This window comes from Euprymna scolopes, chromosome 26 (assembly GCF_053919585.1).
Source record: "Euprymna scolopes isolate OS-2025 chromosome 26, ASM5391958v1, whole genome shotgun sequence".
NCBI lineage: Eukaryota > Metazoa > Mollusca > Cephalopoda > Sepiida > Sepiolidae > Euprymna > Euprymna scolopes.
Genome location: NC_136507.1, coordinates 59,537,971 through 59,565,822, shown reverse-complemented (window position 1 = coordinate 59,565,822; position 27,852 = coordinate 59,537,971). Strand labels below are relative to the sequence as shown.

The window sequence follows — 27,852 nt, the reverse complement described above, 5'->3', positions numbered from 1 at the left end:
TTTTAAAAATCTTTGGATTTAAACTGATTGTTTTTTTCGTAAATGATTTTATCTTTGATTATACGTGTAAGCAGTAACGTACCGGTTATCAGGAAATAGAGCATGTATGAAAATTTAACGATAGCTAACCATTCAGCATAGGGTGAAGTGAGGGTCAGTGGGATGACATTTGAGCGGACCGCCCCGGGTGATGTTTACTCTAGCTACCCCACTGTCTTGAGTGTCATTTTTCACAACGTTTCGGTCGATGTAATCTCCGACCTTCTTCGTCGAACTCTGAAAGGACCTGTTGCGTAGTAGATAATGTACTTGGTAAAAATTCAGTTGTAGGTTACACTCTTGCAGGAGGTTGAAGGGTCAAACCTCAGTGCGAGCAACTAAATACAATTGCAAATTACTTAGGACTTCCGCCTAGTCATGACGGAAAGAAGAGCCCTGTGGCTTAAACAGAGTGTTCCGTTAGAAACCGTGCAAATTCTCGAGTTCCAAAGAAAGATTTTCAAGTTTGACACGATACACCTGAAGAAGGTCAGAGATTACATCGACCGAAACGTTGTGAAAATACTAAAGATGAGAATATTAGCCCGAAGAATCCAAATAATATGAAGTCATTGAAGAAAAGTTGGTTCAGCTTTTAAAAAATATATATGTTTACTCATGTCTGTATTGAAGAATTTTATATTGAACAGTGCATCAGAATCCCCCTTTTATTTATTTATTTTTTTTTTTTTGAAGAGAACCTTTAGTAAATGCAGTAGAATAAAATTAAAAATACACTGTTTTTAAACCCTGCCGCTGTTTTAGGTGGCAGTAAATTTAATTTACCCAACTGGGAGAACTCGTCTTGCTTCCTCAGTGTACATCAAATCAAACCGATCTTTCACGAACAAATTATGTTTCTCGCCTCCGGAACACGTCATGTTTCACTACAAACTACAACAATAAAACGAAAATGAATAATATTAAGAAAGAAAAAAGAATAAAAATAATAGTAGAATTTAGAAAAAGAAGAAAAATTTTTAAAAAGAAGGAAAATGTTTGCGAATGAGATTAAAAATACATAAAAAATGACAAAGTAAATACTCACAGAATAAGAATAAATATTTTTAATTTCATAAGTTTACAAATGTTTTTATCTTCATTCATATAAGACGATTCTTTTGTTTGTCAATTGTCTGGCTTGGTAGGAATTTATTTCTAATAATAATGATGATTAAAATTTTACTTCTAACCATGCGCATAATTATATATTTTTTATTTCGATTAAATAATTAATATCTATATTAATGAATGTGTGCATGCGACATGTAAATGAAATTCAATCTTCGAATAACTATGTATCAAGCGATTATGTGCGCCATTTTCAATGTTCCAGTTGTAACAAAAGCAGTGATTTTATTGGGTAATCATCTTCCGTTGATTATACATTGAAATGAAACGGTAAATATCTGGAAGATTATGTTACTGAAAAAATATCCGCCTGGATATAGTAAGTAATCGATGAAATCGATTTGAATGACAAGCTTTTGTTCCCGTAATGTATTGGATATTCAGTATAAAAGATTGATTTTGTAGGTCGTAAAGTATCGGTATTTAATTTCGAGAAGCCTAACTCTAGACGAGTAAGACGTTTGCAAAATTTTCAATTTAGTCTTATGGAGAGAGAGACAGTGATTCTATATGCTAAAGCACAATATTGTAATGACTCGCATCAACAGCAGCAATCATGTATATATGATGGTTGCATAATCACAACGGTGTTTAAAGATGACCTCAGAATGTGCGAATGAATAATAACATGTATCACTGTCACATTTTGCAAGTTTTGTATTGTTTAACTGTCGTGATGTTCCTATGTTTTATGCATTTCCTAATTAGCTAGATGACCTCTGTCTATTGCTAACAGTTTTTATGATCATGGTCTAATACAGGTTGAAACGATAAAAGTGTCACCCTAAAGAAAACAACACTACTGCTTTATTTTAAAAAGTTTACTGAAAAAATCATTTCAGACAATTTGATTATGTAGTAGAGCTAACATCTATTCAATATGTGACCCGTCCTTCGTAGGTCAACAAGGTATCTTAGTGTGGCAAGACCCATCAATCGATTTGGTTGGTCTTAATTTCGCGATCGGGTTGATATGTCGCCGCTTCGTCGATCTGTCGTGCCAGAAGGAACGCAATTTCATGCATACAAAAAAAAAAGAAACAACAACTCGGTGCCCTATTCTACTGATTAAATTCAAGAAGATATACAAATATATAGTTATATACAATTGTCCGTAGTTCAATGTTTATTTTGATAGACTCCACTGAGTCAAAATAGGTTAATTTCTCTCGGTATCGCGGTGGAATGATGCGGAAAGAGAGGGGGTGCGGTGACTCTTCAACTGCGCTCGAACTCTGCTCAAAATTTCAGCTCAACTCTACCAGTTTCGACTCTGGGACCCGTTCATATACTCAGGGAATTGTTCCATACTGGGGTTATATTGGAGAGAGGCATATATCGAGTACCTTTAAAGAGAGAGGGGGGCATGTAATACAATTGGATCAGGGGAGATAGATAGAAGAGAAGAGGCTTTATACAGTTTACAGTCTGTGGTTCTTATAACATTTTTCTTCTTAACGCATGTATTAGGAGAGGGATGAGTTATCAGTTCTTTTATCATAGGAGGAGACAGTCATTGCTTATAATGGAGAGGAATACATTTCTTAAGATGGAGAGACACATTACTTAAGGATGGATTTATACATTACTTGAGGGTGGGGTTTATACACAAAGTTCATTATTACGATGCGTGGACACAAGTTCATATAAATACGATTTCACATTACCTTTAGTTGTTGAAGAATGGCCAACACGAAGACGCAGTTACAAAATTATGATGATGTTCGTTTATTCATTCGACCGGTCAATGATTGATGACATCCAGAAATTCAAAGTCACTACATGATTACAACTTCTAACCCTTCGCTTCCAAAGAGGGATTCGATCCGGACTCGACTTTCCTGTCTTCCGTCTGTCCAACTCTGATTCTGTCTGCCTGTTTCTATCTCAAACTAGTAGCTATATTGAGAATTTATTTCTCAGCCATGACGTCATCGCATGGCCAAAAACGTGCTCGATCGATCCCGTGGCCTGAACTCACGTGGCTAAAACATGAACTGTTCACACATGCCTGCAGACGAGATTCTATAACCTATTTTCGGCCTAACCTATTTTTCAATGTTTTTCATTTTCTATCGTTCGCTTCTAGATTCCTTTTTACAATAACATCTTTAAACAATCGAATTCCTTCTGAATCTTTCCTGAACCTATTTCCAAACCTAGCTTACCAAGTTCAATTCTCGGTCTATCCTATCTCATTTTTACTTATTTAATGTTTTTCTTACTTACAAGAAAAGGGGGCCTGTTCTTGTAACAGAAGGGGTGAGACCAGGGCCGTTTCTTGTGTCAATCGTATCCAGTTACGTCACCTCTAGGAGAAGTTCTCTCTTCCCCGTGTGCACCTGTGGTTCTGCAAGCACTCTCGTGCGCCGAAAAGGTCACTCCCACAACTCTGAATCGCGGACATTGTACTCAAACTATAAACACCCTTAATCTCGAATCTTGAGTCATCCCATTTTCGGAGTACAATTTACAAAAAAAAAAAGAAAAAAAAAAGAAAAAAAGATATTGTCAACGATTTTCATAACAATGAAAATCACAATCCAATCTTTCTATCAGCAAGGTCTTTTGCCGTCGCCCGGGCACACAAACGATAATTAAAGAATAAAAAGAAATCATATCTGCCCGGCTTCTCCAACATTTCGGGAGTCTTGACCTCCCCCCCACCCCCGTGGTGAGCTCAATCGCCCCCTGGGATGGTCAAGTCACATTCCGCGCCTTCTTAGACTTATTGTTTCTAGAGGAAACAGATAAGTTTAATTCATCCGCACACACCGTCTCTGTCCCAACAACCTCTCACCGCACTCAATACCAGTTGGTTTAATCAGCCGTTTTTTTTTTTGTTTGTTTCCTTTGTTTTTGTTTTTTTTTATTATTGGATCACCTGTCAGCAAAAAACAAAAAACAATTCAAACAATAACCACCTACAGGTGATGGGTCTCCACATCAGCTCATCACCCAAGCCATTTTTCGCCGACTTGGAGGGGGCATAACTTACCGTTCCCTTCTCCTCTGATATCCTTCTGGGCCTTCTCTTCTCCAAGGCGGAGTCTCCTCAGCCCATTTCGGTCAACATTCTCAGATACGTTTGTGGCCCTCTGTTGCAATATTTTTGTGGAATAATGGGGTATGATCCCACACAGTCGGACGATTCTATTTATAAACGATGCTGCTAAGAACTGACGAATCAAATAAATTCACGTGCTGCTACCAACCAATCAGAAACCAGAATTGCTTCATAAATATTAAACCTTTTCTGGTGCAATTTCACATGTTCTTTCCCGGGTTTCGACACGGTAAGAATATTTTGTTCTGTGGAACTGTCTACTACAAACAAGTCACCTACCAGGACTTGTGTGTAACAGCGAACCATAGGAAACTCAAAATGGCTTACACTTTTACACCCTCTGTAATATCTTCCTGTAGTCGGGAACGGCGGATTCTCATCCATACCTGCTCGATGTTCTGGGCTAATTCAACTGCCTTCCGTAAATCGACTGGGCTACCTTTAATGACATAGTATCGTCAGAGAAGGCTCTCCAAGCTAATCTGGAGATCCGCTCTCCTAACGCGATTATCTCCTCTCCATATTTCTGCCGGATTCGGACCATCTCTCTCATAGCGTCGAGGGTTGTTCGTCCATTCAAATATTCTTCCAGCGGGGCCGACTGCAGCTGTCTCCATGTCAGTCGGGGGTTTTCTTTAAGCTGTCATCCAATGAACCTCGACACCGATCCTCGAGTTGCTTCATATGTCAATAAAACCACCTTTGCGTCCCGTAGGCCATATGCCATTTGTTTTTTCGATATCGTCTGTAACCAATCATCTAATTAGTTAGGATCACCCCTGAATCCGGGTACTTCCAGATTCCTAAGGAGGGTTCGAAAGGCCTCTGTCACTCTCAGTGGCTCTAGTTCACCTTCGCCCCTCCTCTCGATCTCCTCCTGGTTACCGTCTAGCCGAACGGCTGGGCTGTCCGACTGCCCGCGATTAAACATCCAGTCTACTAAAGCTTCCCCGTTTAGCTCGCCGTCGCCACCCGTTACCTCCTTTCTGACCCCAACATCGCCCCCTTCCACCGGTAATTTTACATCTTCGCTAGTCATTTTTTTTCTTATCTTATTCCTCTACTGTACAATCGCTTTCTATGTTTAGAGTCTAAAATGTCGCTTAACCTATTACCCCATCCCTTTTAAATTTAACGTTTATTATTATTATTATTATTATTATTATTATTATTATTATTATTATTATTATTATTATTATTATTCCAATACTCATCGTTTAATTTATAATCCACTCATCTCAGTAACCTTTATCCTTGAGTTGCTAGTTGCCTTCATAAGAGATGACTCATTAGTAAAAAGTATTATTATTTTTTTATTCCAGAAACTTCTGCTTGCATTTTTGCAAAACACGCAGCTGTGCAAAGTGGGATCGTCTTGGTTCTCTGAAAAGGGAGTGTGCTTATAGATTCCATTTAAATACAGACATTTAAGTGGCTTTTTATTGTGAACGGTGGGTGGGTACGAATGCAAGAAAAAAATTCGACCGTATTGTTTATCTATCTATCTATCTATCTATCTATCTATCTATCTCATATATATATATATATATATATATATATATATATATATATATATATATAGAGAGAGAGAGAGAGAGAGAGAGAGAGAGAGAGAGAGAGAGATTTTAGGTCATGGTCAGTAACCTACATCCTTTTCTTTCCCGTACGCCTGCGTCTTTCTTCCTCCCCTCTCTTCCTCTCTTTCTACATATGTGTATGTATGTGTGTATATAATTGCGGCTGCATATATATACATGTGTGTGTGTCTTTTTTTAATTAATTTTCTTATCAATTGGTTCAAACTGGGGATGGGGCATCCTACTGGATGCCAAACATTCACCCGCTAACTCAGATATTCCAACCGAGAGCTTTTTAAGATTCTGACCATCCCTTTAAGTGCAATTGTTTGAATCTCTCTTGCACTTGGCTCACCAGGTATATTTGCCAAGTAGTTTTTTTAATTCTTTTTCGTGAGTCCAGTCGCTTCTATAATAACTGGAATGATAGAGATCTTCCTAAGATTCCAGTTTCTTCTCATGTCATGCATAAGACCTTGGTATTTTGTTATCTTTTCCCTTCCAGCATCATTGGGGACACTAACTTCTACTAAGGTTGCTTCTTTCTCCTTCTTGTCCCATACCACTATGTCAGGTTTTATGGCTTCGTTTTCTAGGTACATAGCTGTAAGTATTGGCTAGTCATAGTGAATGGTGTATGACTTATTTCCAACTGTTTATTTCTGGTAAACATGTCCCCAGAATTTGTTGCTGCATTTGATATTCAAATTTTTACAGATCGTTCAGTGGATATATTCACACATTTCATTTTGTCGGGTCGTATGATAGCCCTCCCCCAACAGACAGCTGGATATTAGGTGGCTCACACTCTCTACTTCTGTATTGCAGAACCTGTACTTACTGTCATTGCTTAGACCACTAAAAATCAAAGCCTTGATCTTGAACAGCCATTATAATTTTCTCCTGATCGTAATGGAATGATTCGCTTTTCACTGTAGTCGTGTGTACGTATATATATATATATATATATATATATATATATATATATATATATATATATATATATATATATGTATATATATTTTTTCATATATATATATATATATATATATATATATATATATATATATATATATATATGTATATATATATATATATATATATATATATATATATATATATATATATATATATATATATATATATATATATATATATGAAAAAATAGATTGGAGGTGGAAGGACCTGAACGCTCAACGTTTCGCCCGATTTATGCTGGCTTTTTCGAGAGGAATGGTCATTGTCGAGAGGGTCAGAAGATTTAGGGCTATATATAATGATGGGGTGATCAGCATGTTTTCTTTATGTAAATTAGATGCCTATATACATATATACATTTTATGATTAGAGAAAATGATGATAATAAATTGGAGTAAACTAGCGTGGTGATTTAAAAGATTGCGTCTAAAAATAAAAAGTAATAAAATAAATGAATTAATAAAATGAAATGATAAAATTAATTGGGCTAAAATATTGTAGAGATTTAAAAGATTGCGTCTAGAAATATAACCGTGATAGATTAAATAAATAAGAATAATAAAATGAAACGAGATTACAAAAGGAATTTTTTAAAATTGGAGACAATTGAATTGGGATAAAAGAGCGTAGACTTGAAAGATGGCGTCTAAAAATAAGAATAGAAAGTGATAAAATGGCGTCTAAAAATAAGAATAGAAAGTGATAAAATGGAGTCTAAAAATAAACAGGGATAAAATAAAATACATTAAATAAGTAAAATAAAAATAATAAAATGCAGCGAAATTACGAATGGATCTTTTTTATGTTTGAAGTTTAACCTGTGTCTAAATTGTTCTCTTTAATAATTATTTTCGACAGATAGGGAGCAACGTGGAAAAAAAAAACCCTTTCTTTGCTTAATTATATTGTTGAAATGGGAGATTATAGCTGACTCAATTAAACGTCGTGTGGGTCTGTTATGTATGTGTTTAAGGAAAGTTGCTTTGTTAAAATTAAAATGGTGGTTGTTCTCCATGATGTGACAAAATATATAGCGTTGAGTGTATTATTGTTTTTTACATCTCTTTGGTGTTCATACATTCTTTTATTTAAATATCGTTGAATTTCTCCTACATATATTTTTCCACAATCAACGCAGGGTATTGAATATATCCCGACTTTGATGTTAGTGTTGGTATTGATCATCATTTTACGTGTTAGATCCCTAATTGTTAAAGAGGTTCGTTTTGTTATTTGAATGCCTTATTATGGTTTTTATATATTGTGTCGTTGTTTTTATTAGTTGGTAATGTTAATTGTCTGTCGTGTGTCTGGCTATTTAGGGAATTGTCTCGGTTTCGATTATGGTAAATTGTTAGTGCTTTCCTTTTTTGTATTTGCCAAAAAATGTTGAGGGCATTGTTAGTTCATAAATGTACGTTCAATATATTCAAATTTTTCCTTGATGTATTCTTCACTGCATATTCTCAGATATTCCCTGAGAAAAAAATCCTATTAGAATACCTTTTTTCACTTTATCATCGTGATGAGAATAAAAATGTATGTAATCGTTTTTATTCATTACTTTCCGATGGACTTTAAAACTTAGATGACCATTGTTATTTATGATATTGATGTCCAGAAAATTGTTTTTTTTTTTTTCTCTCTTTCATACGTATAGTTTATAGTAGGTTCGATTTTATTTAATTTATTAGTGATATTCTATATTTTGGACTACCATTTACTATTATATATATATATATATATATATATATATATATATATATATATATATATATATATATATATATGATAGTAAAGAAAGTTCCTTTTAACCCAGACGTCTTTCTTCATCTTCAACAGGGGCTACCGATGACAATTTTATTTTAAAGAAAGGAAGAGGACGAAGTTAAAAATAAGATGAAAATGAGGACGACGAAGATGAAGATGGAGAAAGACGTCTCAGGTTAAAAGCAACTCTCTTTACTGTCATTTATAAATTTTGTACCACTAACAAACTCTTTTGATATATATATATATATATAGAGAAAATAAAAAAGGAACAAACCGTATTATGTGTTCACCAACGTTTCGTCTTTATTTCGAGACTTCCTCTGGGTGAAAATAAAGACGAAACGTTGGTGAACACATAATACGGTTTGTTCCTTTTTTATTTTCTCTATTTTGTCGGAATACTATTTCCATTATTTTCATCATATATATATATATATTACATTTTCACCCGAAACAAGGCACATTGCCACTTTGATGTAGAAGGCTACTATCAGGGACCTAAGTTGCAGGTGTACTATGTAGGGAGTTTAGCAGCAAGATGCCTGTTCACATTACACTTGTCAATACAGTTGGGAAAGCAGGAAACCGGAAGAGAATTCCAAAGTCTCGCAGTTCTGGGGGAGAAGCTATTAGAGTAAAAGGCTTTCTTACATCTAGGGATCTCGGCTGTATAGGGTTGGGACTTCGCTGCTTGTCGGGTTTGTTGGGGGTATTTTCATCGAGGGGGTACAAGGGCTTGTAGTTCGTCAGAGCATCCACCGTTAAAACAGGCAGAGGGATGCAACATTTCGTCGATGGGACAGGGGCTGAATTTTAGATGACAGTTCAGGATCTATTAGGTTGGCGACTCTCTTTTGAATCCTTCCAAGAACGAGAGACTAGTAGCAGATGCACCAGCCCAAATATGATAGCAGTACTCCATACATGGGCGAATGGTGGCTTTATAGAGGTACAGGATACTTTCAGGCGTAAGTAACTTTCTAGCACGATAGGAAGAGCCCACCTTCTTTGCAGCAGCCTTAGCAATGATCTCAATGTAGCTATTCCAACTCATGTTTCCTATGAACGTTAAGCCAAGGAGCTTGAACGAAATGCTTTCAAGTAAAGTATCTCTAGCCATAGCTATTGGTGGTTGGTAAGGTTTCATGTAATTATTAAAGGAAACGAGCTTTGTCTTGACAGCATTGAACGTTAACATCCATTTTGACCCCATTCCACTACAGACTGAAGGTCTTCCTCTAGAGTTTCGGTCATTACCTTAGATATGTGTCCATTAGTTTTCCTCACATGTCTACTATAGAGCGTGGTGTCGTCGGAAAATATACCCATCTCAGAGACAATTTTATTAGGTAAGTCATTTATGAATATCAGAAATAATAAATGTCCAAGGATCGATCCCTGAGGTACACCCGCATTTATATTAAATTCTTTCGGCATACGCTCATCGAGGACAACCTGGATTCTTCTCTCATTTAAGAAGGATCTAATTATGCTAAGCATTCGTCCAGTAATACCATAGGATTTTATTTTCATCAGAAGACGATCGTGCCATACCCTACCGCCCCCTCTGCCTTATCCAGTGCTTGGTATAGGCAATCATAGATCATAGTTAGAATATTTGCAGTAGAACGGGCTTGCCTAAATCCATATTGGTGGTCAGACAGAAGTTTAGCAGCTGTGAGGTGGTGGACTAGAGGTTGATTAATTAAGGGCTCAAATATTTTAGCGAAAAGAGGGGGGATACTAATTGGGCGATAATTTAATGGGTCAGTTCTTTCGCCAGAGTTTTTGTAAACTGGTACCACAAGCAGTTTTCTAGCAGCCAGGAAAGCAAGATTCGTTAAGGCATTTGTTAAAGAGTTTAGAGAGAACAGGAGCAACCTCAGCGGAGCATTTTTTTGAATAGCACAGCTGGGATGAGGTCAGGTCCACATGCTTTTGAGGTGTCTAGGTTTTTTTAAGATATCATGTACTCGGGAAGGCGTGATTTTCAGATCATCTAGCGTGGTTTCTGTCCGCAGAGGAAAATCAGGGAGGGAATGGTTTGCTGGGTCCAAGGTAGAGTTTGAAGCAAGCATATCAGCTTTCTCAGTTGCTGTGCAAACAACCTCATGATTGTTGGATAGTGGGGGTATTTTCGATTGCCCATTATTTACTACATTACTGTAGATTTTCCAGAAATCACGAGTTCCTAATTTCTGCACTTCAATGCGTTTCCTGGTGGTTTCAGTATATTCACTCTTAGCTGTTGCTACTTCATTCTTACAATTACTTCTAGCTTCTATATACTTTTGTCTGTTTGTATAGGACTTATGCTAGATAAATCTACGGTATGCATGTTGCCTCTGAGCAATGGCAGCTGCGCATGTAGAAGTAAACCATTAGGGAGAGTGGGATTTGCTATATAATGTCTGTGTAGGAATATGTGCTTCAATTGCTGCTTTAAACCATTCAGTAGTCTCATTTGCGCACTGTTGTGCTGAAAGAGAAAAGATATTTCCGCATGGGGAGTCTTTGATGTGATCTCTAATGGCATCCCAGTTAGCCTTATTGTAGTACTTTGTCGTTTTGAGCAATGGCTCTTCAACTTGAAGTCGAGAGTTTAGAGTGATGTCTATCATTATCATCGCATGATCAGCATTCCTGAGTGGGCAATGAGCATTTGTTACACAATCCGCAGGAACTGTTGTCAGAAATAGATCCAGAAGTGAGGCTCGCTGGTCCTGGCGATCTGGGAGACGGGCCGGGAATGTTACTGTCTGTGTCAAGGAAAGTTATGGACGATGCTACCAGCTATGTCAGTGTAATTAGAGAAGCCAAGCCAATTTCTGTGGTGGGCGTTAAAGTCACCAAATACATAGAGTGCTACATCTATGCTGTCAGATGCATGATTGATTATAGTACAGTCCTGGGTTGATGGTAAAGAAAATACACGTATCTAACGCTATGTTGTAAAGTTAGTTTAAAGCACATGAAGGGCTAGTCACCTGATTCTAGTTTAGATTCTCTAGACATGGGGAGGGTATTACGAATACAGATTCCCAGTCCGTGCAGGTGTCTGTCAGAGTCCTTACGACAAAGTGGAAGATAACCAGACATGTTAAAGATATTAGATGGGATGGAGGAGTACACGTTAGTTTCACTTAGTGCTAAGATATCCGGGGAGTTTGCTAGGAGAAATGATTCTACATCGTCTAAGTTAATTCTAAGTCTTCGTAAATGCAAGCCTCGAGGAAGGAGGCTAATTGTTTGAGTATGTGTCTGGTGAATTATATATATATATATATATATATATATATATATATATATATATATATATATATATATATATATAAATGAATGTCCCAGTATTGATATTATTGTTTTTTCCTTTCCCAATTATGATCCACAAAGCCAACAACAACATTTTTCCTCTACAAAACAAGCAAATCAAACGTCATGAATAATTATTTAGAGATATAAAAAAAACACTTGAAGAATGAAAGCTTTTACCAGAATGACTGAATTCGATATTAAATAGCCCGAAAAAAAAAAGGTTGATGTTCCGCAAAACAAAACAACAATTACCTTAAGTTTGTTTTTCTTTAATTCATAATTATTTGAATAGAAATTGTATTTGCATAATTTAAAGGTGTATGTGTACACGTGTGTATATGATTATTGTAATATAATTCTTTTTAAAATGTAACAACTTCTTTTCTTTAACACGAATCAGACAGGAAAGGACCAAAGGTGGTCCAAATTTTCGTAGCAAAAATTGTACAAAATATGTTTCGTTCGTTTCGTTTCGTTTCAGTAAAGTTTTGTCTCTCATTTCGTTCGTTTTTTATTATAATTAGGGCAACCTAAAAAATTACAATTAAAGCGCATTAAATGTTTTTATAAGGTGAAATTTAAATATTTTGATTGATTTATGATTTTTTTAAATATAATTTCTTTGTCAAATTACTAAATCTGGTTAATAAATGCAATTGTGGGGTTGTATCAGAATAGATACGACACTCGGATTTTAGTCCGAATGCTAGATTCTACTTTTTTTTTTTTTTTTTGTTGCTATATCTGGACAGGAGCTGCTAGAAGCAGCTTATCCTGCCTTGACAGAGTTCAAATTAGACTTTGTAGCCTAGCGAGGGGTGGTCTTTTCTCTTCCCAGCAACCTCTTTTACACAGAAGAAACGTTGCGAGCCTGTGTTTATTTTATCGTTATTTTCATGGCAAATGCTAGTCTGAGCTCTAATCTCTGGTCCTCCCTTGCCAATCTTTCTCGAAAAGCACCCGTCTAGCTGAAACTACTGTCAATAATTATCCCCACTCTTTATCTGTGCCTAAATCAAAACGTAGCTTCCATGAACAAAGCTTCTTTCTTAGAATTGCACGCCCGTGGAACTCTCTTCCATTTGCCTGCTTCCCAGCTGAGTACAACTTGGTTGTCTTCAAGTCCAACATAAACAAATTCTTGATGAACCGCTCCCTTAAGTAATCCAATTTACCAAATTTCCATTACTAACGATTACAATATTATCCCATCGACTACTGTTCACTCTATAACCCTTATCATCGAGTGGCCTCTGTGCCTTTATTCATATGTAAGAAAAAAAATAATTAATTTATTTTACAAAACGACGACAGTTCTGCGTCTCTTTTCGAATCATTCATTCTATTTTATTTCTTCTTGATGACACGATGACCCAATGAACACAAAAACTGAAAACATGCTTCCGCGATGAATAACAACCCTTAAACCCACTTCCCAAATTCCTCCCACTTAATGAAAATACAAACAGGATTTACTGGCGTTGACCTTTTTCTTTTTTTTTTTCTTTTTTTTTTTTTTTTAGTATTTCCATAAGTTTTTCACTCTATTTTTATGTATCTATTTTTGTGAAAGTGAGGGTATAGAGTTTCGTTCGCGTTACGCCCAGATGCCAAATTGGCTGTAAAGGTGCAGCTATTCGGTTGATGTTCACGACATTGCTAGTTAGATATAACACACACACACGTACACGTACACACACATACTTTAAATTTGTTTTACATCAGCATTAATATGTCGCTACACATTCATGAGCATATTATTTCGGTCAGCTAGTTACAAGTGACTAGAGAATTCTTCAGGCGATATTGTTTATACAAAAGTTTAGTCCGTAATGAAAATTAGCGACATATTAATACTTATGCAAAACAAATAAAAAGTATTTCTTGCCTTATTTCGGTATTAAGCACTCTTGCATTAATGTCGTTAAAACTTCATTTCACCTCTGAAAAATATTAACCTGGAATTATATATATATATATATATATATATATATATATATATATATATATATATATATATATATATATATATATGCATATATATATTATATTATATTATATTATATACATATATATAATTATTTACTATAATAATTAAATACCCAGCAACTTTTTCGGACTTGTGGTAGACTTTCTGCTCCAGTTGGGGTGTAGTCGGAGACATTTCTTGTGATAGAGGAGATGGGTACATAACTTGGAAGGGTTTACACAAGAGTTCGTTACAAGATGATAAAACACAATTACCTTTTCTGTTGTAACTGAATGACTACACGAGACAACACTTACAAAACATAATGATGATTTCTTTATTCCTCTGATCGACCGGTCGATTGACGTCAGGAATTCAAATGGTATGGCTACATTGGTTTACTCCTCTCCCCTCGCCTCTAAGGGGCTCTGACTCCAACTCATCAACTGACCAACTCTCTCTGACTGTCTTGCTGACTGGCTTCTCTTGCTAAATCCGAACCCATAATATGGAGAAACGTCCTTTGTCTATGACGTCAGAAGTGTGTTTTTAAACGTTACCAATTTCACGTGGCTTTACATATGTTTGTCCAACACACTTTCGACAGCAAAAGAATCCTCAATTCTATCTAACCTATTTTAAACAATATAATTTAATTTGCATTGGTCATTCTTTTAGCTGAAATTTTTAATATTCAGATTTCTAAAAAAAAAATTAACAATAGACTTAATTTCTAACATTCCATTTCTTAACTTTGCCGACAAGGTTCGATTCTAGGCTTATCCTAATCTCATTTTCAATTATCTAATATTTTTCTTATTTACATGGGAATAGGACAGCCCTTCCCTATAACATCCCTATCCTTCCTATTTTTAAAATTCTATTACATTTTTTCTCTATCTCTGTACAACCACTTAGCTAAGAAAGATCAAAAAAGAAAACTTCTTTAGTCAGCCCTTTTCCAAATGACTCCATAATTATTTTATTTAGATCAGAATCTCTATCTGATATCCCTGGCATTTCCTTTTTGGATGTAGGGTAGTACATCCTATATGACCTTCACCTTCACCGAGGTGCACGATTTATATGATCTTCACCAAGGGGCACAACTTGACACACAAAAAAAACCACCTCTTAATCACCTGCTAACGCACGCGTCACTGTAACGTCCAATGACAACAACAACAACAACAACCTTCTCACTCGACCTGCCTTTTATACCACTATCTCAATCCCTTCTCTTGCGCATGCGCCTGTAGATTCCTGACAACCTCGAGACTTCCGCTTATAAAAACCCAAGTTTTGTTGTCGCGCATGCCTATACAAGGCACAAACACGTGGGCGTTTGTTTTGTTGGTAAGTACTACATTCCCTCCTGATCTGATGATCACATAGAGTGCACTCCGGGGGTGGCCTCTTAGTTCGTTGGCTTCTGCGAAGGGTGGTATTTACAATCTCGGATTCAGGTTCTGGTTCTGGTTCTGGGCGTGGTTCTGGTTCTGGTTCTGATCCTGCCTGATCAGACGAACTACAACTACCACTCTCTTGCTTGGTGACCTCACTCATCAGCAGCTCATCATCTGATGATTCATGGCTCTCTGTAGTTGTGGGATGTACTTCACAAGCTGGGCAAAGATCGTGCACATGGCGTGGGGTTCCATCAACAAGGACCGACTGCTGGCTGACCACTCCAGATATTCGTCCTCGCTTGAATTTGGTGGTGCACCGGTTTCCAGGGGGTCTAACCCAAACTGGATCCCCTACCTTGTATTTGTTATGACTCTCCTCGTCGATTGGTTGGACAGTGTCAATGCCCTTTATCCTAACACGGTATTTGTGTATGGCATTGGCCGGTGCTGTTGTTAGTGTCTTCCCATCCTTTGGTGTGATGTTATACCAATACATGGCCTCTGACAGCAATTCTCTTGATGCTGTGATGGCTCCTCTCAGCAATGCCATTCCCTGATGGCACATGAGTACATCGCAGTCGTAGTCGGACACCCCACTCATTCAACAACTGCCGAACTTAGTGGCTACAAAAAGCAGCATCGTTGTCCGTCAATATCTCTTCCGGCGCACCTCGCTCAGAAAAGATAGATGACAGTTGGCGGACAACATTTGCTGAGTCCTGCCTGGTTATTTGCCGCCACACCGCAAAACGAGTGGGTCCACAGTCGATAAGGGTTAGAAAGGGCTTACCACTGTAATGGGTAATATCCATTGCTAATTGCTGCCACACATGCTCAACTTCCAATCGCCCCTTCTGCCATTGCTCAGGTGCAGGATCGATAGACTGGCATGCCTCACAGTGCTTGATGATCTGCCTGACATCCGCCCTTGTCACTGCCGGGTCCACACGCCTCGCAAAATACAAAGTTCTTTTGATACCTGGATGTCCACTCTGCACATGAATTCTTTGTATTTGGCATGAGCTAATTGCACCAACTGCGCAAGATCGAGCAGCAAACTCCACGCCTGTCTTCACAGCTTCATACCATTTGTGAGGCACACGGATTAGTTGGTCTGCACGATTACAGTGTGATGCCATGAGCGTTACACTCACCGACAGGTCATACTCTGATACAAGACCCTTCAGGGTGTTTAGCCTCCGCCGGATTAACATCTCACTGGCTGCCTTAGTGCGGACTCTTGTTCATCTCGAAAGAGTGTCGGACACCCAGTGGTAGACGCAGAGAGAATCCGTGTACAAGTGTAACTTCTTCGACTGCCATTGCAGTGCCAGATTTAAACCCTTCACAACAGCATCCAGTTCCGCCAGGTTGATGTGTTGAGCATCATTCACGGGTCGCAGCCAGCACGCGTCTTCAATTACATTTCTATGTTGCTCCAATAACACTCCCAATGCCAAAGAACTAGCGTCAACCCACACATTCACAGTGTCCCCATCGACACACCATTCTCCACGGGCAGGATCCTCCTTGTTAACTCTCTCTAGGGTTTCTGTCGTCATCAGAGTTAGAAGAGCATCATCAGATACATCATCCCAACCTGTAGTTACTAAACTTGCCCTGCGTTTGATGACACCCACAGCTGCTCGGAGCCAGCCACACGCTGGTAAGTGACCAATAAGTTTCCCACACAAGGAAAAAATAGTCCGCCGCGTAATAACATCAGGGATGTTTGGAATCTCACTACCACACCTCCATCGTAAGGTACCGTCTTTCCCGCAAACGTCCAATCCTAATACCCGTGCTCCATCCCTCAGACGCTCGGGATCCTTGCACTCCAACCCGAATTGAGCTAACTTTTCTCTGACGTGCAACACAGATTGTACGTCTTCATTGACGTACACATCGTCAATATAGGCTGATGTTGCGTCCTCAGGGGTCTTTTCCTGGGACAACACTGCATTTACGATGGTCTTCATGATTTGCGGTGCTACATTCAGCCCAAAGCCAAGCCGAGTAAGGCAGTATCTCTGACCCCGGAACACTGTCTGGAACGGCCACAATGTCTCATCCACCCGCACCTGCAAATAAGCCTTCCGCAAGTCTACTATAGACACATTGGAGCCCTTCTGGCGCCATTCTCTCAGCTTGCTGGCGCACATGTCAGCATCGGCAGTGTACGTCTCAATGTATCTATTCAGTTCACGATAGTCCAGCACTGGACGAACTTTTGATTTGTTATGCTGGACTACTGCCATTAAGGGAATCAGACCCTTCGGCAGTCCCAGCTTGTTGGGGTAGGGGATCAGCCATCCATTCTGGATTCATGCCTCAAGTTCCTTCTCGTATTCATTATGGGCCTCGTCGGGTATCGAGTACTCTGCAATGCTATTCTTGAGTTCGGTTGGCGCCCTTCCTTCTGTCCACTTCCACGATGCAGTCCATGCTTTTTGGTGAGGGTCGTAGTCCACCTTAAAATCAGGCCGATCAATGTGAACTGCAGCACACACTGGGGTTTCCAAAAATCGCACAGTCCCATCTCTTCCGATAACCTCTCCCCCCAGTGACTTAATAGCATCATATCCCAACAGTACATCGAATCCCAGCAAATCCCCTCGCATCACCAGCACATTAATGTCTGTGGCCACACCAGAGTCTGTGTGGACTTTGACAGTTCCGGCTCCACAGCAAGCTTGCGTATTGCCACCTATTGTGGTTACTGTAGAGAATAGGAACGACCATTAAGACGGGACACAAAAGAGTGACACCGTCGTCTGATGAGTAGTATAAATAGAGCACGCACGCACGCACGCACCGGTAGAAGAACGACGACTACGACGATAGTCGACTTGGAAACCTTACATGGCGCTACGAACAGGATTTATTTTTCAACATAATTTCTTTTGCACGATTTTTGGAGTATAATGGCGTCAGGACAACACGAGGACGGCCAATACATGCAGTTGATTCAACAACTAATAAATCTGCAAAGAGAAAACAATGAGCTTCGCGGAGGGAGTGCCTCGAGTCGGTCTAACACCAAGAAACCAGACCGGCCACGTATCGAACATGGATTCACCGACGCGGACTGGGCGCTTTTCATCGACTCGTGGGCTCGATACAAACAAATGTGCGGCCTTACCGACCCCGTGGAAATCCGCAATGAACTAAGGACAGCCTGCTCAAATGAGGTAAATAGACTTTTATTTGACTTAGTTGGGCCTGGAACCCTCAATTCTGTCACAGAGGAACAACTCTTAAGGCATATACAGTTCATTGCGGTGAAAGGTCTACACCCGGAGGTGCATAGACATAAATTTCATAACATCAGACAACAGACGGGGGAGGGACCCACACAGTTCTTGGCAAAGCTTCGGTCCCAGGCACGGTTTTGCAATTTCACGGTTCTGTGCCCCAACGAGAACTGCCGGCAAGCCATAAACTATTCGGAGGACATGGTAGCTGGCCAACTCGTAGCTGGTCTGGCAAATGCGGAGTACCAGTGTAAATTGCTGGCCGAAGCAAATATTCTAACAACTGTGGAGCAGAAGCTTCACAGGCTGGTTAGTTTAGAAACTACAGAGACGTCTGCTCCTCAGTTGCAACGAGGCTCAGAGGGACATTCGACTTTTGGCCTACTAACAACCGAGAAAAAACCATATCGGAAGGAGCAGCCGCTCAAAACCCCTCAGATTAGTCCTTGTGAAGGGTGTGGAAGGACCTCACACCCCAGTGGGTTAAAAGGGCGGAAGAACTGCCCGGCGAGGGGGCTAAAATGTTTTAATTGTGGCGTCACAGGCCACTTACAAAGAGTGTGCCGGAAACAGGAGAGGTCGACAGCGGAGTCAACAAACGATGCCACACGTCAATCGAGTATTTTCGGCAGCAGAATGGAGGGGGCACCGGCATGTTACAATCAAAAAGGTAGAATAGCAGCAGTGCCACACCTTGCATGGAGCAGTGGTGGGTTCAGGAGAAGTCCCCCTGAGCCACCACCCTCATTAATGGTCGATGTGTCCCTGATACCAGAGTCCCAGGCTAAATTCGGGTGCGCTTTGGATAAGGGAGTAAGCCGTCGAAAACACCGCATCCAGGCCATTGCAGATACCGGTGCCCAGACGTGTTCGAGTGGCCCAGAAATATTGAAAATATTAGGGTGCACCAGCAGGATCTTGATACCTACCACCCACAGGATACGAGGAATCACAGACGAACCCCTAGATATCAAGGGGGTGGTCCTGACTCAGATTAAGCTCGGTCAGAAGGAAACGCGACAAGTGGTCTACGTTTCAGAAAACACGTCAGGATTCTACTTGTCAGAATTGGCCCTCAAAGACCTAGGAGTAATCAATCGCGACTTCCCGCATCGAGTATCAAAGGCCGATTTATCGGCTTCAGAAAGTGGGACAGCACCTTGTGGATGTCCGAAAAGAGAATCCGTCCCGGACAAGCCAGCGAGGATCCCGTTTACCCCCACTGAAGATAATAGGGAACGGTTAGAGAAGTGGTTACGTGAACACTTTAAGTCCAGCGCATTCAACACCTGCCCCCATCAACCGTTACAAGTCATGGTAGGGAGGCCGCTGGATATAACTTTTACCCCGGGGGCGAAACCATCGGCCATACACACACCCATTCCAGTCCCTCATCACTGGAAGAAAAGGGTAAAGGATGATTTGGATCGAGATGTTGCGTTGGGTATTATCGAACCGGTACCAGCAGGCACACCTACGATCTGGTGTTCGAGGATGGTAGTCGCTCCAAAGAAAGACGGGTCACCAAGAAGGACGGTAGACCTACAAAAATTGAATGCAGCAACGATGAGAGAGACTCATCACACACCGTCCCCTTTTAATCAGGTGTCCGTGGTGCCTGCCCAAACCAAAAAGACTGTCTTGGACGCATGGAATGGGTACCATAGTCTGCCACTCTCCCCAAAAGCCCGGGACGCGACCACGTTCATAACGGAATGAGGCCGTTATCGGTATCTCAGGGCTCCCCAGAGTTTTCACGCATCCGGGGACGGGTACACGCGCCGGTTCGATGACATCACAGTTGACATGCCTCGAAAGACCCGGTGCATAGACGACACACTCCTATAGGACAGGTCCTTAGAATTGGCTTTCTGGCATACTGTGGACTATATTACCCATTGTGGTAAAAGTGGGATAGTCTTTAACCCTGACAAATTTCAATTTGCTGACGATGAAGTTGAATTTGCCGGCTTTGTGATAACCTCGGACGGCGTGAAGCCAACTAAAAAAATGATGGAGGCTATTCTCAATTTCCCGACCCCAACGAGCATTACTGGTATCAGGTCCTGGTTTGGTTTAGTTAACCAGGTGTCATATACATTTGCACAGGCCGATATAATGGCCCCTTTTCGAGAGTTGCTGCGGACAAAGAACCGTAAATTTTACTGGGACGACACATTGAATAGACTTTTCGAAGAGTCGAAGAGGAATATCGTTCAGAAAATCGAAGAAGGGGTGAAAACCTTTGATATGAACAGAGCGACCTGCCTTTCAACCGACTTCAGTAAGGTTGGCATTGGGTATTTTCTGTTCCAGAAGCATTGCCAATGCCCAACGGAATTAGGTCCCAACTGTGGTAAGGACCACTGGAAGATGATTTTGGCCGGGTCTCGCTTCACGAAAGATGCAGAATCTCGTTATTCCCCTATAGAGGGGGAGGCTCTAGCGCTGATTTATGGCTTGGAGTCTTGTAGGATGTTCATCCTGGGATCCCCAGACCTATTGGTCACCGTGGACCACCAGCCCCTAGTGAAAATTTTCTCGGATCAGATCCTGGAGAATATAAAAAATCCCCGCCTGTTCTCATTCAAGGAGCGGTCGTTGATGTACAGGTTCCAGATTAAGCATGTTCCTGGGAAACTCAACGCAGCACCGGACTGCACATCCCGATACCCGGTGCCGTCAAGACACAGCAGACTAAAGGGCACTGACACTTCCCAGCAAATCGAGGGGAGTATACAAGCATCCATCATAGCTGCATACGCACATGACCCCAAGTTCCGAGCGATCACCTGGGATAGGATAGTCGCAGCTGCAGCCACCGATGAGGAGTGCCGAACGTTGGCGTCATACATTCAAGACGGGTTCCCAAGGTCACGCCACGAACTACCACCAGAAATCCGGCAATTCTGGCCGATGGCAGACCAACTATATTGTCTGGAAGGAGTACCCATAAAAGGGGACAAAATTTTGATACCAAAACGGCTTAGAGCCGAGGTGTTAGAGGCATTACACTCCGCCCATCAAGGGGCGAATGGTATGTTGGCTAACGCCAGACAACGGTTATTTTGGCCTGGTTTAGACGCCAGCATCCGACAAACAAGGGCGCAATGTCGGAGTTGCAATTCGATCGCCCCATCCCAGCCTAGGGAACCATTAATGCCACCCATAAACCCGGAATTCCCATTTCAAAAGACAGTCACTGACTTGCTAGATATGCACGGGAAAAGTTACATGGTATACGCGGACCGATATACCGGTTGGATTGAGGTCGCACCACTACCATCAGGAAGGGCTGCAGCGGTGTGTAACGCCCTGAGGGTTTGGTTTTGCACGTATGGTGCGCCGGAGGAAATATCATCCGATGGAGGGCCACCATTCGATTCACTAGAATACAAATCGTTCCTAGAAGACTGGGGCGTAAAAAGGCGCATATCATCTGCACATTACCCCCAGAGTAATGGCCGAGCTGAACTGGCCGTAAAAACGGCCAAAAGAATGCTGATGGACTGCGTTGATGGCTACGGACACCTACATCATGATCGGGCAGCACGGGCGATGATGACTCATAGGAATACGCCCAGTCAGGACCTTGGATTGTCGCCGGCGGAAATGCTATATGGTCGAACAGTAAGGGGCCATCTCCCCGCACTTCGCAAAAAATACTGCATCCACAAGCGTTGGACGGAGACCAGAGATTTGAGAGAGAGGGCGATGGCGAAAAGGCACGTACTTAACAAAGAACGGTACGACATACACAGCCGCCCCCTCCAACAGCTCCGAGTCGGCGAGTCTGTGCAGGTGCAGAATCAGGAGGGACCAAATCTACGACGATGGGCGAAAACTGGGAGAGTCGTCGAGACAATGGGTAACAGGCAGTACAGGATACGGTTGGATGGTAGCGGCAGGATCACATTACGCAATCGCCGTTTCCTCAGGAAAATCAAACCGGTCATGGATACGCCGGAGTATCCACCCACTCAACAACCCCATCAACCACCTCCCCAAACACCAAGAAGGGAGGACAGCAAACCACCGTGCAACATGCATGAGATGATGGAGGTGGAAGAAGCTGATTGTGACACATCAGAAACAGATATGGAGGTGGACCAAGATCCGATCAACCACAAGCCAATGCAGACGAGTCCGGTCCCACGACGCAGCATGAAGGTAACACGAGCACCAAGGCCACTTTCCCCTCAAATGCAAGGACCAACTCACTACTACACGGAATTCTCCAGTCACATGACCACAAAACGACGGTAGTGTGGTCACATGGTGGGGGGAGGGCATGTAGAGAATAGGAACGACCATTAAGACGGGACACACAAAAGAGTGACACCGTCGTCTGATGAGTAGTATAAATAGAGCACGCACGCACGCACCGATAGAAGAACGATGACTACGACGATAGTCAACTCGGAAACCTTACAGTTACTTTGATGTTCTGCTTTGTCCAGTTTCGACACAACTTGGCACTCATGATGGTGTGTGAGCACCCGGAGTCGAGAAGAGCTGAACAAGGCACTTGGTCCACGTACACATTCATTGTCGGTTGCGCCTCAATTAAATCTTGTCCAGGGAACAGGGCGGCACTGATGTCCTGCCCCCTGATGCATTTCCCGCACAATTTTGGGATAAATGTCCATAACTATCACATTGGAAACAGCGCGGGCGCCCCCGCCCCTTGTTAGTACAATTTCTTGCGAAATGGCCTCGCTGGCCACAGCAGAAACATCTCCCATTGGTCGTGGGTCTAAAACTGGGACTCTTTTCAGCATTAGTCAAGGCTGCCTGCTCCATCATTACAACCGGTTCCCTCAGGTCCTCCTCATCTCTGATAATGGCTCGAGCACGTTCTAACAAATGTTCCATGGGCATTACAAATACGCTGGTGGAAGCCCTCAACAGTTGCTTAACATGGGTGGGAAGGCCGGCCACAAACGCATACGCCAGTGTTTGCTCTGACACTCCATTGCCAAATAGAACTGCAAGTTTCTTCAGCTCCGCGAAGAAGACATCCACGGTTTCTCCTGGCATGAGCTTCCTAGAGGCAAATGTTTCGTAGGCCGTGCAGGAATCCATGGCAAATGCCTTGTATAAAGCATTTTTTATACAGGTAACATCAGCCTTCTCCACAGCACTAAGTTGCTGATATACACTTAGGGCGCCTCCAGCCAATCTCCGGGGAATCACGGTATGCACCCCCTTTACTTCACAGAAGTTGCAGGTCAGCTCAACCCTTTCGACCCAGTCGACAACAGAAGTGGATCCGTCGAATTTGGGTATCAGTTTTAAATCAAACTTTGCCCCAGCCATAGTTGTCCAGGAAAAGAGACAAAACGAAATAGCCGAAATAGCTTATGACCTTCACCTTCACCGAGGTGCACGATTTATATGATCTTCACCAAGGTGCGCGACTTGACACACAAAAAAAACGCCTCTTAATCACCTGCTAACGCATGCGTCACTGTAATGACAACATCCTATGATCCCTATCAGCTGCTTCATCCAGCCACCCTTATGCCGTAAACCGAGGTTCCATTTTACCCCTTCATGAAATCAACGACTCTTCGTCCAAATGTGTCCTGATCCTTTCTTTCGCATGGTTGTTCTACTAATTAGAGCTTTGTCTCATTTTCTAACTATTTTATTTCTTTTGGGACATACATCAAAGCTCATTTACTTAAATCTTTGTGGTTGACTTCTAATCATTAAGATATACCTTTTCATCATACTGATTCACTCGGATTTCCTTGCTTCGACCTTTGGAACTTCGATAAAACTTAGAAAACATCACCCTTAACTAAATAACGCCATCCCTTGCACCAAAATTCCTATTTGAGCACTGAATTCTAACTATGGCCCGGATTTCTGTGATTTTTCTTTCTTTCTTTCTTTTTTTTTTCATCAGAGCGTCCAAGATCCCAACAGAGATATCCCGCATTCATACATCTCTAAAAAAAAAGTTATAAGGTTATATGTTTCCTTCCTACGTACTTGCGGTATATTTTACTTTTTCTTCCTTCTTATTACTATATGTGATTTGCTCGTGGTACTGATTCTTATAGTCCTTCCCTGTAACATAAGTAATATATAAACGATTGCAGTTAAAGGGCTATTAGAATCTTAAAAAAGATATCTCGGTTGGAATGTATGAGATATCGGATGAATATCTGGCATCCGGTAGGATACCCCATCTGTAGCTAAAACAAAATTTTATGAGAATCAAAAATAAAAACAATCTTTTCTAAATTTTTACAACTATAACTCAATTTTAGTGTATTTTCATTAAATATTTCATGTAAAGTGCTCTTTGGACGAAAGAGTAAGTAAACTAGATTCGATAATTTCTGTCCCAAGTTAGTTTTTGCCATTTGTTTAAATGGGGGTGTACACCATATAATTTTCTATTTCTTTTTTTGTTTGTTCTATTTGCAGTAATTGTTGGGTTCTTCAAAATAATATTTGTATCTTTGTATCTATTATTCTTTAGGGCGTTGTTATATTCATTGAACAAGTTTTAATTAGATGAGCTGTTGTGCATTCTACTTTCTATATATTTTGGCATATGTTGAATTATTGATGTTGAGTGATTTGAAAGTGAGTATACATATATTGGATTAGTATCAGCTTTCATGTATCATTTATACAGTCTATTATCTAAGTTAAGTGTAATATAACCTTAATCAATGTACGCAAGAACGATAGGAAAATAATCACAAATTCAAACTTGATAATAGAGTAAGCAAATTAAAATAATGAAACTTAAGAATCATAATGTAAAGTTCAACATAAAAACATCTGCTAAATTGATAAATCCAATTACATATGAAAACTGAAAGGATCAATAAAGTTCTAGAGATAGCAAACAAGCAAAACAAGGGCAATTAGAAGTTGTATCAATTACTGATAACTGATCCATTTGGATTACCAACAAAGAAAGAGGGGGAAATAAAGAGAGACGGAGATGGGTGGAAAGACGAGATGCGTGTATTTACACAATATTTGTATGCATTTATTTATCAGTCGAAACGAATACTTGTTTTATATCATATCAACCCATTTCAGGTTATTTAATGCCGAATGATATTTAAAACTTAACCGCTGCCGACCGAGCCTCTTATAAAGATGTTTGACCTTATTTATATAGTTTATTTTCTCATGAAATATTTTTACAGTTAAATCATGAATAAATTCAAAAAATAAAAGCAAAATATTACAATACTAAACAAACTTAGGCACAGGGCCATATAAGAAATTGGGGAGGGGAAGGTTGCAGGGTCTTTGTGACTATTGTACATAAGTAAAGATACTGTCTCTGGAGTCTTACTCTTGATTGGCAATATTTACCACAATACCTCATTCACTCTGTGGATCCTAATCTAACTAATAAATCCCCATCGTTTTTGAATAAACATATTTACAATTTGTAAAGAATTATCTATATGTTTGTGTGTGCATTTTTTTAAATATGTGTGTGTGTGTGTGTGTGTGTGTGTGTGTGTGTGTGTGTGTGTGTGTGTGTGTGTGTGTGTGTGTGTGTGTGTGTGTGTGTGTGTGTGTGTGTTAAAAAAGTTCAAATTCATTATAATAAAAGTTTTTGAATTTATTACATAATGCAAAACAGTTGGTGGAGTGGGGAAGCTAAGAAAAAAGTTCATTTCAAAATAAAGTAAGATGTTTGAACTTAACCAAAATAAAGTACAGCGTTTTATGGAAATGCTACTTCAAACATAACCGTGACAAAGTGGCAGACGGGCAGACAATACCTTTCACAGAAATAAAATTTATCTCAAATTAAAAATTAACATTGCTTAGTTATTAAGCTTTATTAACATCATGATTATTAACATATTAACAAGTCGTACGTGTGTGTGTGTGATGCTGCATGTAAGATGACGCCACAAAAAATAGTGAAGAAATGATGAGTGCGAGAAGTGTGAAGGGCCAACGTTTCAAAAAAAAAATCTAATGGATGGGGCAAAGGTGTAATTTTTGGCCATTTTGGGGCATTTTTTTTTTTACCCCTTTTGAGCCCGTGGGGGCACAACGGAAATTTTTGCAAACATTTTTTTTTACTGTGCACATCTATTTAATGAAATCCAATTTGTGGCAAAATTTCACGAAAAACTAATGGACCGTTATCTGGCAATCGTCCGGACTTACCGATGCACGGACACACGGACGCCACTGAAAACATAGGCCCCTCTACGATAAATCGGGGGAGGGGGGGAATCAACAATATTATTAATAATAAACATTTTATAGTGGATAACCTCTATTTGTTGTTCTCAGTCCATAATCCATTTAACAACATTAATTTTTATTTATTTATTTTTATTTTTATTTTTATTTTTTTATTTTCTTTGAAATCCTTTGAGATGAGGCTTTATAATTTGTGCACTCATTCTTTTTTTTTGCAGACTGTTATCCTCATCTTTATAGTTGTTATTGTTTCACCACGTTTCAGCCAACTTATCCTCTGGCCTTCCTCAGTTAATTAACCATGGTGAGATAGGAATGTTGAGTCTTGTAACTTATTTCCAGTAATTACTGCTTTCCATAGTTGTTGTTTCACGTTTTGGTCAACTAATCTTCTGGCCTACTTGAGTAAGATTGAAACCGCTATCTTCAGACAATGCTTACCTAGGACTGTAGCGATTCAATGCCTCTATTCACTGCACCACTGAAGAAGGTCAGAGAATGAGTTGGCTGAAACGTGGTGATACGACAACAACTATGAAGATAAAGATAACAGTCTGCGAAAGGAATGAATGCGCATTCATTTTTGCAGGGAAGTACAGCAGTCCTCCAAAATACAGGAATTGATATTCCCAAATGGTCACCCATCCGGTACTGACCAAGGTCAATGTCAGTTAACTTTCGTACAATTTAATGATAAATTACTTTCAATTGCAAAAACAACACTTTGAACTTACGATTCAAAGTTCCAAAATACTCACTAACATTTATATAAGCAAATCTAAGTGTACTAGCTGACTTTGTCGGTTCATTATCGCTTCGCAAAGTTCACTACGTGGAACACTTGAAACATTCATTTCAAATAATAAATATTTCACCCATAACGTTGGATGTAAATACAAAACGCAGTTTTTTCCTCATTTTTTTTATATATATATATATAAAAAGGTTAACATTAACATATTAATAATTTCGATATTAACTTATTTATCTTTTAAACATGACCGTAAAGAAAGGAAGAGAAAGAAGAAATCACGTTTTTTTTTTTTCACTTGAAATCTAGAAATCAATCATAACTTGTTGAGAAATGAAATTGGTCCTACTAAAGGAACGTGTGGACGCAATTGCTAACTAT

The 27,852-nt window shown here is 40.0% G+C and overlaps 1 protein-coding gene across 2 annotated transcripts in view; it reads left to right on the top strand.

Moving 5' to 3' along the window:
• LOC145248091 (uncharacterized) overlaps positions 1–27,852 on the top strand; it is a 79,447-nt gene that overhangs the window by 13,236 nt on the left and 38,359 nt on the right. Inside the window, exon 1 of one of the 2 annotated variants that reach the window (XM_080109878.1) lies at positions 14,002–14,231. The exons of the other annotated variant lie outside the window; for it this stretch is intronic. The gene's annotated coding sequence lies outside the window, so the exon portion shown is untranslated. Of the gene's footprint in view, positions 1–14,001; positions 14,232–27,852 lie in introns of those variants that run through there. 2 annotated transcript variants of the gene reach the window in all.